The sequence below is a fragment of the Myodes glareolus genome, chromosome 13 (assembly GCF_982192425.1).
Source record: "Myodes glareolus chromosome 13, mMyoGla1.1, whole genome shotgun sequence".
Taxonomy (NCBI): domain Eukaryota; kingdom Metazoa; phylum Chordata; class Mammalia; order Rodentia; family Cricetidae; genus Myodes; species Myodes glareolus.
The window spans coordinates 48,202,522-48,216,805 of record NC_142038.1 but is presented as its reverse complement, the minus strand read 5'-3'; the positions used below and the strand labels follow the sequence as shown (position 1 = coordinate 48,216,805).

Genomic DNA, 14,284 nt, shown 5'->3' with positions numbered 1-14,284 from the left:
CCTCCTTGGCCCATCCTTCCCCTGCTCTCCCCGCAGGGCCCATCCAGCGTGGGAGCCAAACCTCCCACTCAGCACAGTAGGCTCAGGCCAGCTACCCCAAGGTGAAGCCGCTCTCCAAAGGCTTGGCTCAATCTGGGGCTGCGTAAAGCAGGGAGGGTCAGGTCAATGGGTCACTAGAAACAACTGGGACATTGCCTTAGAAACGCCCTCCCTGCTTGCTTGCACTGCCTGCCTCTGGATCCACCCTGATACAGCTGCGCATTAAACCCTTAGGCCTCAGTGGGAGGTGGGGGAGTATCAGGAAGGGCCAAAGTGGGACTGGAAGGCTTCCAGCTTCCTTTCGGGAGAGTATCAATCTTCGGTAAGCAGCTGTCTAAAGTCCCAGGAGAGCAGTAGGGTTTGAATCCGTATTGCTGGCTGAGCCGCAGGGATAAAGGATGAGCTGAGTGGGATTGGGTGCAGCCAGCATCGCCTCCTCCAGACCTCAGGCTGGAGCCTTTGCCAGACTCCATCTCTCGAAGCTGCTTCAGCAGCCAAGTGATGTGCTCATGGTCACCTGGTGCGAGGCGGGCGATCCTCAGACCACGGAGACATTGATCACCACTGGCTGTTTCTGAAATGCCGCAAGGGCGGGACAGGGCACTGAAGCATCAAGAGAGACAGTTACACTCTGCTTCACGGAGCACCTCCAGCACCTCCGGTCTGACTCTAGCCCTCCCCTTGTCAAGGCTTTCTCATGGAGAGGGAAGCCCAAAGAGGAGTTCCTTAGCTGGAGCCATTAGGAGGGAGGGTGGAGCATCAGACAGGCAATGGCTGTGTAGTCTGCCCCCTCAGTGTCCCTGTAGCCTTTATCATCCCTTTCCAAATGATCTGAACCCAACACTAACCTCTGGGTACACTGAGCAGAACTTTTAGGGAGGCCCTGTTCCTCCCTGTTCCATGGTTCCTTGGATAGGAAATCCAAAGTCTTTGCATGCATCGGACAAAAGGAACAAAAGCCTGCATGTCCTTAGTTATTCTTGGGGGCATCTACAGCTCAGTGTGCCAGATGGGGAACCTGCATCTACTCCAGGCTTCGGGCTTCAGCCTTCAGAGAGCTCTTGCTGACTGTTTCCAGGTTCCTGCTATGAAGAAAAGTCCAGAACGACAATCTTCCCTTTTAGGGGGCACAGGGCAGAGCTGCTGGAATAAGCAAGGCCGGGGAAGCCTTCATGGTCTAGTACTTTTTATTTTAAGTTTAAAAATGTTTGTGTGAAGATTTCCAGAAACCTTAGGCAGACTGCAGAGCCTGTCAGTAGTGATAATAGTTCACATGTCATTGAGCTGTTGTTGTTGCCTGTGTCTGTTGCTGTCTGTGCATTGTGTATGAAGACATGGTAAGTGTCCCACCCTCTGAGATGGGGACAGCTGACGCGGAGGCAGCTCTGACAGGTACCATGGGTTTTACCTGTATTAACTCACATATTCCTGGCAAGAGCCACAAAGGGTGGGTGCTACTGCAATGTTTATTTAACAGAGTCTTAAATATTATTTGGCTTGACTGGGAACACGCAGCTACGGAGTGCCCGATCCAGAGTTTGAACCCAGACCCTCCTACCCTCTAGCCTCTGTCCTCGACCACTATGCTACACACTTGAGCACCTCAGACTCCAGACATGGGTAAGAACGGGAGCTATTGGGAGACTTCTTGGCCTTCTACTCGGAGCCCAAAGGCTTTGCTTCCCCCAAACTAGTCTGGCAGAGTGAGGATGAGGATGGATTTACGCAGCCAACTACATGAAAATTTCACTGTTGGGAAGAAACCTTTGAAAGGTGCCATTTCCAACCCAGCCTGCTTCTACCATTTAGAAATGTCCCACTACCAGACATAATAATTGAACCAGAGGAGGAATCCTGTGCCAGGCAACTTACTCCAAAAGGCCAGGCCACCCACCTGTGACTCTGAGAAAGGGACTTGCTCTCTGCCCAGGCTCTGTAGCGTTTGTGCCTAACGCCCACCTGGCTGTGTCAAACTCTGATAGGTATTCTAAGGAAGGCACAAGGAAAGCCGCATCTTTAGAAGTGTTTTCTTTCTCTAGAGTTTCCAGAGGGCCCTTTGCACACACTGGGTGATCAGTATGAGCCACTCTGTTATTCCCGTCAACCCAGGGAAAGCCGGATCCCTGTGTCCTTTCAGAGAGCTCAACGTCACTCGCTTGCGTTAGATGCACCTCAGCCATGAGGTTATTCAACTCTACATGAATAACTCACCTAGGATGAACTTTGGGCTGCCTAAAGCAGGGGCTCTCAACCTTCCTAGTGCTGTGGCCCTTTAATACAGTTCCTCACGTTGAGGTGACCTCCAACCATAAACTTATTTTCATTGCTGATTTCACAACTGATAGTTTTGATGGTCTAAGGTGACCCCTGTGAAAGGGTTGTTTGACCTCCAAGGGGTCATGGGCCAAGGATTGTGAAACATTAGCCTGAAGTGACTGCAGAGATGACACCTAGCCAGCCTTACCAGCGCAGCTGAGAACTGGCAGGCTCTGGACTCAGGTTTTGCAGCTTTGCTCTCAGGTGCAAAGGGGTTGTAAGGATATCTGAGGGGGTGGGTCAGGATGTCTCATTGCTGCCCCCCCCTTGGCTCTCTTACTCCCAAGATGTAGCCATTGGCTCATTCACTCACTGGACATTCTGGCTACTGAGCTCCTACTCTGTCCTAGGTACCGGGGAGGGAGCAGGAATCAAGACCAAGAAGGACTGGTTCCCGCCTGTGAGGCTTCTGTTCTAATAGAAGAGGCAACAATGATGTTTTTAAAATTTGGCAAGACAACTACGGCTTTTGGTACGGCTTGGAGACAGGCTAAGACTAGAGGAACGGGAAACCTCTTTGAGGTAAGGCCTGAGGCTGAGAACAAACAAAACAGACCCTTCGCTATGTGAGGAACTCAACGAAAAGCATTCCCAGCCGATTGCACAGTGGCAAAGTCTCAGGGGCAGGAAAAGGTCAGCAGAGGAAAAGAAGAGAGGTCACAGGGGCTCAAGCGGAGCTCATCACGGCTGCTCCCCCCACCCAAGTTACTCCGTGAATTCATTCTTGTTTAACCACCCCCCCCCACTCTTTAAATGCAAAGGATACGGGGATTCCTTCTGTGGCAGACAAGGAACGTGGTATAAATTGTATTTCCGGTTTTTTAGAGCAGACTTTTGTGACCGGTGACTTATTCCTGGACATTTGTTACTAGCAAGTTTCCCGGGGAAGGGACTGCAGTGTGAGGTAATCAGGCACCTGATAGGACGCCAAATTGTAGTCAGCATCCCACTCCTGGGGCCAGGCTGTAAAACCTCAAGGCCCGTCTATTGGCCACAGTAGATCCCATTCATAAGTTAGGCAGCCAAGAAGGGGGCATGCTTCAGGTGACTGGACTTCACTGAAAGGGCACACAGGTCCCCTTCCCTGTCTCTCTTGGCTTCCTGTCTAAAGGTGCAATGTGATCGGATACCTTGCCCTCCTACCAGCCATGCCTTCTCTGCCTTGATGGGCTCTACTTCGTCTGTCAGCCAAAATAAGTCCTCCGGGCCTTAAGCTGCTTCTTTTACGGTATTTGATCACAGCAGGAGGAAAAGCAGTTGATACACTGTGTCTAATTGTTGGCTTTGACATCCTCTGCTGAGGGAGCCTCATGGCTGGAACACGATTCTCCTCCCTTAGGCTCAGGTAGCCTCTTGAAATCAAGGAGCTGACATCCAGGGCTCCTGGCTGCTGCCCCACACCAGCGTCTCTAGCCCTGTTTTGAAACGAGCTTCTTTATATACAGTCACATCCTCTAAGATGGGGTTCTCAACCTGGCAGGGGGGTCGTGATCCCTTGGGGGGGGGTCTGATATCAGATATCCTGCATGTCCGGTATTTATGATTCCTAACAGTATAGCAAGATTACAGCTACAAAGTAGCAATGAAGTAATTTTCTGGTTGAGGGTCACCACAATGTGAAGACGTGTATTAAAGGATCGCAGGGTTAGGAAGGCTGAGAACCACTATTAGGCTTTCTGTGACGTCATAGCTTAAGCACCTGAGATGTCTGTTTGTGGTTGGCATCTTGACACACTTGAGAAGAGGGACCTCACATGAAGAGTTGATGCCATCAAATTGGCCCATGGGCATGTCTATGGGGGCATTTTCTCAACTGCTAAGTGACAGAGAAGATCCAGCCCCACTGTGGGCAGTGCCGTCCTGTAACAGGCGGTCCTGGCTTGTATAAGGAAGCTAGCTGAGCAGAAGCAGGGTGCGAGCCAGTCAGCATCCTTCCTCTGTGTTCTCTGCTTCAGTTCTGCCTCTGGGTTCCTGCCTTGACTTTCTGCTTTGGCCTCCCTTAAAGACAAGCTATAAGCTAGAATCCCAAATTGTTTTTAGTGTTTATCTAGCAGCAGAGAAGCAAACGAGAATAAGACCTAAACCTTTACTAGCCCTTCTCCTGGGCAGCCCCTCTTCCCTGTCCTGCCACACTGACCTGGCTTTGGCTCCTTGGTAGCCACATTTCCTTGTACCATGTGACCTTCTAGAAACCTCTGTGCTCCTCCACCTTTGCTCAATAGCCTTTCAGATCTCGGCCCAAGCCAGCATCCCCTCCGGCACCTGTGCCATGAGCCGAACAGCTGACTCAGGAGAGATTGAGATCCACACTTCCATCTACGGCCTCTGGTGCTCAGGGAACTATGAATCCCAGCTCTGCTGGAGTCCCGTGTTTGGCATGCTTCCTGGCCGCAGGAAGTGCCCACAAGTGAGCTGCACGAACTCGACATGATCATTACCAGCACTCATAAACCCTACCACAGCCTCCTACTTCAGTTCTTCCTCCTGCCTCCTTTCCTTTTCTTCTTCCCTCCTCCCTCCTCTCTTCTGTCCTTTCCTCCTGAGCCTCGGGCCTTTTTAGTACTCTCAAGAGCAACTCTTCAGACAACAGAGAGGCACAGAGAGTGGAAATCTTAATGTTGCTCCAACTTGGTACGGTGTGTTGAGCTTCAACTAGATCATCTCAAGGTCAGGGTCTAGAGGAAGCACTAGGAACATGGCTTCCTGCAGTGTGACTTGGCCAGGGCTGCTGGGTAGAGTCCATAGAATGGGTGAAGAAACAACAGAAAGGTGTTTTCAGATTGGCTCCTTCTGAGGAGAGATTATGTTTATGAGAGAGACTCTGCTCTAGGCCTCTCTTTTGAGACTGTGTCCCCTCATGCCTTCCTGCCTCTGTATACGTCTCTCTGTAAATTCCCCTTTTTTATAGGGACATCAGTCATTTCAACAACTTCATGGTAACTTGGGTATCACTGAGAAGATCCTAGTTCTAAATAGGGTTGCATTCTAGGTTCTAGGGGTTGGGATGATTTCAGCATGTGAACTTAACCCATGACACCTGCTTCCACACACCCATTTCCTCACCCTTCTAACTTATTGAACACAGCAAGGGTAGAGGGGTGTTGATGGAGACCAGTCGTTCACTGCTTAGACTCAAAATAACCACACAGAAACTATATTAATTGCAATACTGTTTGTCCAATAGCTTAAGCATATTTTGGGCTATATATCTTAAATTAATACATATATCTTAAATATCTTAAATTAATATCTTAAATTAATCCATTTCTACTAATCTGTGCATCCACCACAAGGTTGTAGCCTACTGGCAAAGTTTCAGCAGGCTCTAGCTTGGCTACATGGCTTCTCCCTGTCTCTGCCTACTGTCCCTATATATCTTTTCCAGCCTGGCTATATCCTGTTAAGCCATTGGCTGGAAGCAGCTTCTTTATTAACCAATGGTATTCACAGCATACAGAGGGGACTCCCACATGGGGGTGGGGGGTGGGAACATGCCTTCCTCTGGAGAAGGGCTTAAGTGAGCCTGGGAAAGGTGGGCAAGACAAGAATGGGAACCAGAGGACACCCCACCTAAGAGCGAGCGAGAAAGGAGGGCTGAGCCTGTCTCACAGAACAGCCTCTCAGATATACATCTGGGCTCTGCTAGTCCGCTAGTGGCTGAGTTCAAATCCCAGATCTGTAGTTTCCTGGTGGCAGACCCTTTTCATGCATTAGTGAGATGTGTGCAGTAATAGCATCTGCCTGTGGCATTGTCGTGAAGGATTCATGAGAGAAGAGCACCATGGGAGCCGGGCGTTGTCCACAACAGTGTTGTTATAATAGGTGATAGGTCTGTCAGGCAAGTTGATGCGACGAAGAAGAGGCCAACTGTCACTCACGCCACACATATAACTGTGTTCCCCTTCCTACTAATAAAGAGGCAGGACCGACAGCGGGTAGTCAGATCCAAGCTTTTCTCATTGTGGCTGCTGACCACAGGCATAAGATCCATCTGGGCATAACTGAAGAAATACAGAATCCTGGGTCCCTGCTTCAAGAAACATCAAATCACTTCTATGCATAGGATTTAGAAATCTGACTCCCCACATCTCCCCTTTATAAGGCGAAGGATTAAACCTAGGACCTTGTGCATGCTAGGTGGACCCTCCTATCTATACCCCCACCTTCTTCCTATTTTTCATTTTAAGATAGTCTCTTTAAATGTCCAGGCAGGCCTGCACCACTGAGTCCAGCCCGAATGGATCAGAGCACAGTTCCTGGAGGGGTAGGGTTGTCATGTCCTTGAATAACCCTCCACATCAACACAGCCTCCTATAAGGTAGGTAAGCCTTTTCACACCTGTCGGCACCGCCAGCATTCCTTGAACAAGGTTAGCGAGATGGTCTTGAATGGTGATGTGAACACTCAATCTCTGCAGGTTACATATGGATATACTTTTCAGAAAATTCCAATCTTTGCCTTAACCATAAACTTGCCAGGTTAAGACACTTTGTTTTAGATCATCCACTCTTCCTATCTCTACAACCGAGGCGTGCCCAATGCTACCCTCAGACTTAGCTCAGGCAACTCTAAACTTAGTCCTGATTCAACAATCTCTTCATGCCTGAGTCTGTTTTTAGCCCCATTTCCTGTATTCTTGAGTCCCACCCACTTCCTGGTTCAGGAAAACTGGGGACCACAGTGCCTGTGCAGCCTGTCTGGTTTCCAAAGGACCTGTCACCCAAAGCTGTCAGTGTGCCCAACCCTTGGACATTGAGATAGGTGCTGTCACTTACAAAGGTCATAGTCAAGAATCATATATTACATTACAACCCCCCCGAAAACCTCCTCATAATGTTTTAAGTGAGTTTATAATTTTATCTATCTATCTATCTATCTATCTATCTATCTATCTATCTATCTATCTATCTATCTATTTTGGCTTTTCAAGACAGGGTTTCTCTGTAGCTTTGGAACCTGTCCTGGAACTAGCTCTTATAGACCAGGCTGGCCTCAAACTCACAGAGATCCGCCTGCCTCTGCCTCCCGAGTGCTGGGATTAAAGTTGTGCACCATCATTACCCGCCTGAGTTTATAAATTTATGTTGGGATGCATTCGTGGTTCTTTTGGAATGCATGTGACCAATCACCTGTATATAAATCTTCCACTTTGAGACTCTGCCCATGACGCAAGCTAGGGTCCTGCCATATCTAAACAATGGTTCCAAATTCTAACCTATTCTCTAGGGTCTTCCTATGTTACCTGTTGCTAAATTCCTCTCACTAAGTTCCATCTGTCTTTTAGGATGCCTCCCCAGTTAGCATGGCCCTGTTGGAGAGCCTGGCTGACTCTGCCCCTTGGCAGCTGTGGAACCACCAGTAAACGGCCCCTCTATTGGACCTCAGTTCTGCATCTGAACCAGCCCATGCTTCCCTGGGCTGTTGGCGAACTTAAAGCTGAGCCCAGGGCCTGTACACAAAAAGGATGAGAAACGCTGTTGGCGAGGACAATAGCTGTGCTGTCTCCAGATCTTCGCAAATGTAAACAAAGTCCCATGCCAAAGCAGAAGTGCTAGAGGGTGGCACTTGGGGCATCCCAGCCTCCTCAGTGCTCAGTATCACTTGCTGAAAGCTGAGCAGGGTACTAAGGCTGTTACTCATTTGATCTTGCCCTTAGCAAGGTTAGTATTTTGTCACCCTTTTTATAAACAAGGAAGCAGAGGGGCAAGCCACAGCGGTAATCAGTGACAGAGTCAGAGTTTGGACCTCAGGCTGCCTTACTGCAGAACTCATACATTTAGCCAGCTTGTCATACAGCTTTTCTCGTGTGTGTGTGTGTGTGTGTGTGTGTGTGTGTGTGCTTTGTACATGTTTATGTACATGTGTGTGCAGGTACATGAGTATATATGTATTCATGTGTATGGAAGTCAGAGGTTGACTTAGGTGTCTTCAGTTGCTCTCCACCGTGTGTGTGTGTGTGTGTGTGTATGTGTGTGTGAGAGAGAAGAGGGGGTTGTGTTCATTCATTTGCAAGCGCAGGATTGCGCTTGCTATGGTGAGCATGTAGAAGTCAGAGGGCAACTTTAGGTGTTGGCCCTTCCTTCCCTTCCACCTTGTTTGAGATCAGGGTCTCTCTTTGTTGTTCTTGGTGCATATGTGGACTCTCTGGCCCTCAGACTTCTGGTGGTTCTCCTGTTTGTGCTTCTCACCTCACATAGGAGCCCTGAGATTACAGACGTGTGCTGCCACGCCTTTACATGGGTGCTGGGGGGAGGGGACCCAAACTCAGGTCCCTATGCATATGTGGCAGTGAGTATGCCCACTGAGCCATCTCCCCAGCCCCTACAGGGCTTTGTCTCACTGCTATTCTGTCCTCTGCCTCTTGGTCTGCTGTCCCTGCAGTCCACTCCCCTAGAGCCAGCTCCTGCCTTCTGCCTTGGGTTAACTTCTCCCCAACCCTTTGCTGTCCCCTGGATACTCAGTGGCTCCCTTCTCTTTGTCTGACTAAGCTGGAACCAGTCACTTCTGTTCTGGGACACCTTGTTTGTTGATAAAAAAGAGAGAGAGAGAGAGAGAGAGAGAGAGAGAGAGAGAGAGAGAGAGAGAGAGAGAGAGAGAAAACCTGGTTTCTGGAGAGATGGCTCAGAGGTTAAGAGCACTGACTGCTCTTCCAGAGGTCCTGAGTTCAATTCCCAGCAACCACATGGTGGCTCACAACCATCTTTAATGAGATCTGGTGCCCTCTTCTGGCATGCAAGCATACATGGAAGGAATGTTGTATAAATGTTGTATAAATAAATCTTTAAAAAAAAAACCTGCCTGTTTGTAAATCCTTTCTTAAGGAAAAAGATTTACCCACTTGCAGTCTATGTACAGTGAATAGATAATGGCTTTATTTAAATCAGGGTATGTCCATGGCATGAATGACTGTGGTCTCCTGCCATAGCAACTTAAACCAAGGGGAACTGTGTCAGTTAAGCAATGCCTTGACAACAGGCAGAAGTGGGTATACCCTCTGCCCTCCTGGCAGCTGGCACACAGGGTGGCAGGTCCTTGATTATTTACTTATTCCGAGTCCACAGAATGCATGTCCTCAGAGAGGCCGGCTTCAGCGTCTCTCCCCAGGTTGGCTATCCCTTTGCTAGTGTAGACGAAGTGCCCGCCTGCCATCACTCCCGAAAAGAGCGTGGGCATGGGTGGTGCCACTCATCTGAGACTCAGACCACTTAACCATGCCCTGCTTTCTCAAATCCTTAAAAGAAGCAGGCAAGGACATGCAAACACGAACCTTTTCTCTTGCTTAACTTTTCATGTATTACTTTTAGTGTTTCGCCAGCAGATCTGTGTGTTTATACTTTAAAAGGCAGTGACAACCAGGAGAAAGTGTTCCTGCTTTCTCAGCATAAACTGTGGAACTTGTCTTCCAACATACAGCTTTTAGAGGGGCCTTTCCTGTGAAGCCTTCAGTGGAGTTTGTGGCTGGGAATCAGAGGCTTCAACAAGCCACACTGTCCATACATACATCTTCCTGGATACCACTACTCCCAAAGCAAGGTCATTTGTTCTCAATCTCTCTGTCTCTCTGTCTCTGTCTCTGTCTCTGCCTCTCTCTCTGTGTGTGTGTGTGTGTTTGTGTGTGTGTGTGTGTACTCCAAGGTACACATGTGTACATGTGCATGCAGAGGCCAGAGGACAACCTCAGGTGTCATCCCTCAAGAGCTACCACCTTAGGTTTTGCTCGTTTGGTTTCTGGTTCCTGGAGCTCAATGAGTGGACTGGACTGGCTGGCATGCCCTAGGGATCTACCTGTCTCTGCCTCCCTGGCACTGGGCGTTCAAGCATTTACCCCTGAACCCAACTGAAAAAATAGCAACAACAAAATCCCCCAAGCCCAAAAGACAGTGACTTCTGGAGACCCAAATCAGACCCTCAAGCTTGCCATTTTGCCAGCTGAGCTATCTTTTCAACATTTTGCCACAGTGCCAAGCCATGGCAGTAACCGGGAGTGAGGGAGCAGGGAAGCCTCTCTTGGGATGCCTGTCTTTCCCCCACTGCGGCATGAGGAGCTAAACCCCCATCCATGACATCCCCATAGAAAGGCAAAGCAAAGGTCCTGGTCACCAAAGCAGATAGGAAGAAAGAGAAGAAACGGCAGATGCTAAATGACCTAAAGAAGGCATGAAGGTGTACATTCAGCTGAGATATGGGGAACTCTCAGGACTGAGGTGGGAGGTGAGGTCTTTGTAGAATGGCCCTTGACTAAATACCTGAAATTCCTCCACGAGCACCCAGCGGTCTGAGAGTCTCAAGGCCTCCTGTCCAGGAGCCTTGCACACTTTGGGTTTGTACAAGTCCCTTGGGGAGTCTGAGGGAGGAGTCCTGAGATGAGCCTGCCACTGTGAAGGAGGATTAGGAGGGGCTGAGTAGCTCAGGTGCCAGGGCAGGGAGCATCAGCCTCCACCCTACGAAACCCTCCAGCTGTTCTATGAAACGGCCGAAAGAAACCTGAACTTCCCCCAGGTTTTCCAAAGCCTCTGAGTTTCTAGGCTGTTGGGGAGAGAGAGCATGACACAGCAAGACAGTGCCAGTCAGACCCACCGTGGCCATAGCTCTCAGCTTCCACAGCTCCCAAAGGCTGCATCCAGGGCTTCTGTCCATCAGATGCTCCCCACCCCCTCTGCTCTCTTAGCCTGGCGCTGGAGGAATGATGATGATAGGGCAGCCGGGTGTAGGATTACTTTTGCAGTCTCTAACCTGTAAGTGCTATTTTTCCATGTCTGTGCTCTCAGCAGGCCTTTCTTCCAGAGCCGGCTGCACCCCAGTTCAAGCCAGAAATAGGGGAGCCCTTCCAAGACACTGGCAGGCATGCTGGCTCCCTGCTAACAGTTCAAAACACCTCTCTGTCTCTCATTTTCCCCCTTTCTACAAACTTTATACACATTCTGGAACAAAACAGCCAGACCCAGCTCTGGAGCTAACGCACTCCCTAATTCTTACCTGAAGAATTGGCAGGCTGGGGGCTCTCCTCACTCCGCTTGCTCACAAGGGGATTGGAATTCGCTTGGTTGCCTTTGCTGTGTGTATCACGGTTCCTGTGCCGAGACTGTCCCTTCAGCCGGCTCTCCGAACCTCAGGATTACTGCAGCTCTGTGTGGGGAGAGGGACGGGCTGTGGCATGCACATCAGGTTGCTGGACCGCCTCCAGACACTATGCCAGTCCCAGAGGGCTGTGTGGGAAGCAGGGAGGTGGGTGGGGGAGCGGAGAGCACTGGCCTCTAGGTCTGCCTCTGGCCCTTGTTCATCAGCCGAGGGGCCCCGCCTGCAGACCACCACCCAACCGCACCCCACCCGTCAGTCTACACGAAGCTCTAAGTGTCTCTAGCTCTTGACGGTCTGCAGCAGACCCGGGGACTGCAGAAATGGCAGACAGTGACAACAACTATCTCGGGTGTTATTTTAGCATGGTTTGTCTCGGGGCTGAAGCCCGAGCCCAGTGTATTACCGTCTGAGCAGAATCCTGTTTATTTTGAAGCCTCTGTCACCAGGGAAACAACTGGTAGTGTTGAAAGACATTCCTCTAAAACCGGGCGGCTAGCGAAAGGGAGCCCTTTTCTGTTCTGTCATTGGTCCCCACGCATGGTGTAAGTGTCTGTCCATATGTCTACACCGTTCCCAGAGCCAAGTCCCGCTGAGGGCATTCTGCGGAGCTTGGCAAAGTGTGGCCCCCAGGTTAGGGCTAGGGAGGGCATCAGAGAGTGTCCCCAGCATTCATCACCACAGTTCCCATCTATCCTGCCTAGATTAGGGGGTCCTCAGGTGAGCCTGGGACCTCTTCAGTGAACCATAGATGTCATCTTCATACCACGGAGGAGGAAGGAAGGATGGTTGTCTCACAATACATATGACTCTGGCTGGAAGGTAGAGAATGAAGTGGACTCAGAAGACACGGCTCAAAGAAAGCGGCTGGAACCATATGATTGATTGTATCTGATCATGGATGAAGAGAACCTCCCTTGCACAGGCATTTCAACCCGGGAGGCACGAGTGAGCATTCATGCGTGTGTGGGCTCCAGCCTGCTCACCTGATGGTTCAGATAGAGAGAGACACGTGGATCTGAGGGAACTGGCAATGTACTCCAAGGTCTCTCTCCCTGATCAATGCAGTCGCTCTGGGGTAGCGAATCCAAGGAGGGTAGGTGGCGGGGGGAGGGGGGAGAACAAAGTCTGAATTTGAAACTCACATGTTTTGAACACTTACTTGGTCTCTAGCTTGCGGCACTAGTTTAAAGGCTACAGAGTCTTTAAGTGGGCCTGGCCGATAGAATGAGGTCGGTAGGAGCAGGTCTTTGAAGATTGTACCTATCCCTGCCTCTGGGTCTAGCTCTCTCCACTTCCTGGTCCGTACCATGTGGCAGCCGCCACTCTGCCCTCCTGTCACCATGCCTTCCCCACCACTGATGGACTGGAATGTCTCTGAAACCATCAACCACCGTGAGCCTTTCCGCACATAAGTTGTTCCTGTCGGGCGTTTTGTTAGAGTTAACAGTGCGGGTGGGGTCTCTTGGCTGAAAGAGCAACCAGGGCCATTGCTGGGCCTTCAGAGTAAGGAATCCTGAGGAGCTCAGCTCCTAGAGCTGAGGCAAGAGGCTCAGACATCACATGGCTCTGACCACGGGTCTGTCAGCGAGGACTGGTTCTCAGAGAAGCCCTACAGAGGGATGCCATCACATTAATATCAAACCTCGTCTTCCTGGAAAGAGCAGAAGAAATCCAGGCTGGCTAGGTCCCCAACTAGAGGGGAACCAGCTTCGGTCTCCCTCCAGCCCCCCCTCCCCCACTATACGTGTCGCACACATAGCATGACTGAGGGTTCCACGTGCAGCTTCCCTCACGCGCAGTGCTGTATGTGAGCATGGCCCCAGCAACTTTCTTATTCAGGAGAATGGGTCACATGTTGAAATCCAAAGTTTTCGGTGTGAAAATTGCACCCTTGAGATTCACTCAGATGAGGGCAGGTGTCAGGTATTTCTTGTTCAGTCTCTCAAGCCGAGAAAGAAGAGTTCATTCTGGCTGGAAATGACAGTGTGCACATTTTGGATTCTGCAGGTCTGATTCAGGAAGCCACAAGCGTTTAACCCAAAAGGTGTTTATGGTGGTCTGGATGAGATGTCCCCCATAGTCTCTGGCATTTGGATATTTGGTTGCCAGTTGGTGGTGCTGTTTGCTTAGGCTTAGGCAATGTGGCCTTGCTGGAGGAAGGATGTTGCTAAGGGTGGACTTTGAGGGTTCAAAAACCACACACCACCCCTGGCTGTCTTGCTCTGTGCTTCCTGCTTGAGGTTTCAGAAGTGAGTGCTCGGCCTGCTGCCCTAGCTGCTGCCCTGCCTGCTGCCCCAGCTGCTGCCCTGCCCGCCCGCTGCCCCGGCTGCTGTCCTGCCCGCCTGCTGCCCTGGCTGCTGCCCTGCCTGCCTGCTACCATGCTTTCCTGCCATGGTGGTCTCATCCCTCTGTAAGCCTGAATAATCTCTTCCTTTTATAAGTTGCCTTGGTCATGGTGATTTATCACAGCAATAGAAAAACAATACGAGTGCAAGCAAGCGTGTGTCTGACAGGGGCAGGCCAGCATGCCGGTGGATCTAATCTGAGAACTGTGCAGCTATGGAACAAAGCCACCTCGTGGAAAATCTTTGGAATATTGTAATGATGCGCTCAAAGACCCTTTCTGAACAAAAGATACAGACCCAGCATTCCACCCAGAGTCACTGTGTGACTAACCCTCCCTCTCCCTAGTTTAGTCTAATACTCATTAACCTGAGCACACTGTGTTCTTGGCCACTCCTGGACAACTCAGCTCTTCCAGGCTCCGGGCTCTTTCTTTTCTAAGGACCTCAATAAGATTTCCAACTTGTGGCCTCCCTGCAAACTCCAGAGCACCGTGACAATCAAATGG

At 50.2% G+C, this 14,284-nt stretch overlaps 1 protein-coding gene across 6 annotated transcripts in view; it reads right to left on the bottom strand.

The window, feature by feature from the left end:
- Fgf1 (fibroblast growth factor 1) overlaps positions 1-14,284 on the bottom strand; it is a 103,195-nt gene that overhangs the window by 77,385 nt on the left and 11,526 nt on the right. For 4 of the 6 annotated variants that reach the window (XM_087896090.1, XM_087896085.1, XM_087896087.1 and 1 more), the window contains exon 3: positions 11,332-11,481. The exons of the other annotated variants lie outside the window; for them this stretch is intronic. The gene's annotated coding sequence lies outside the window, so the exon portion shown is untranslated. The remainder of the gene's footprint in view (positions 1-11,331; positions 11,482-14,284) is intronic. 6 annotated transcript variants of the gene reach the window in all.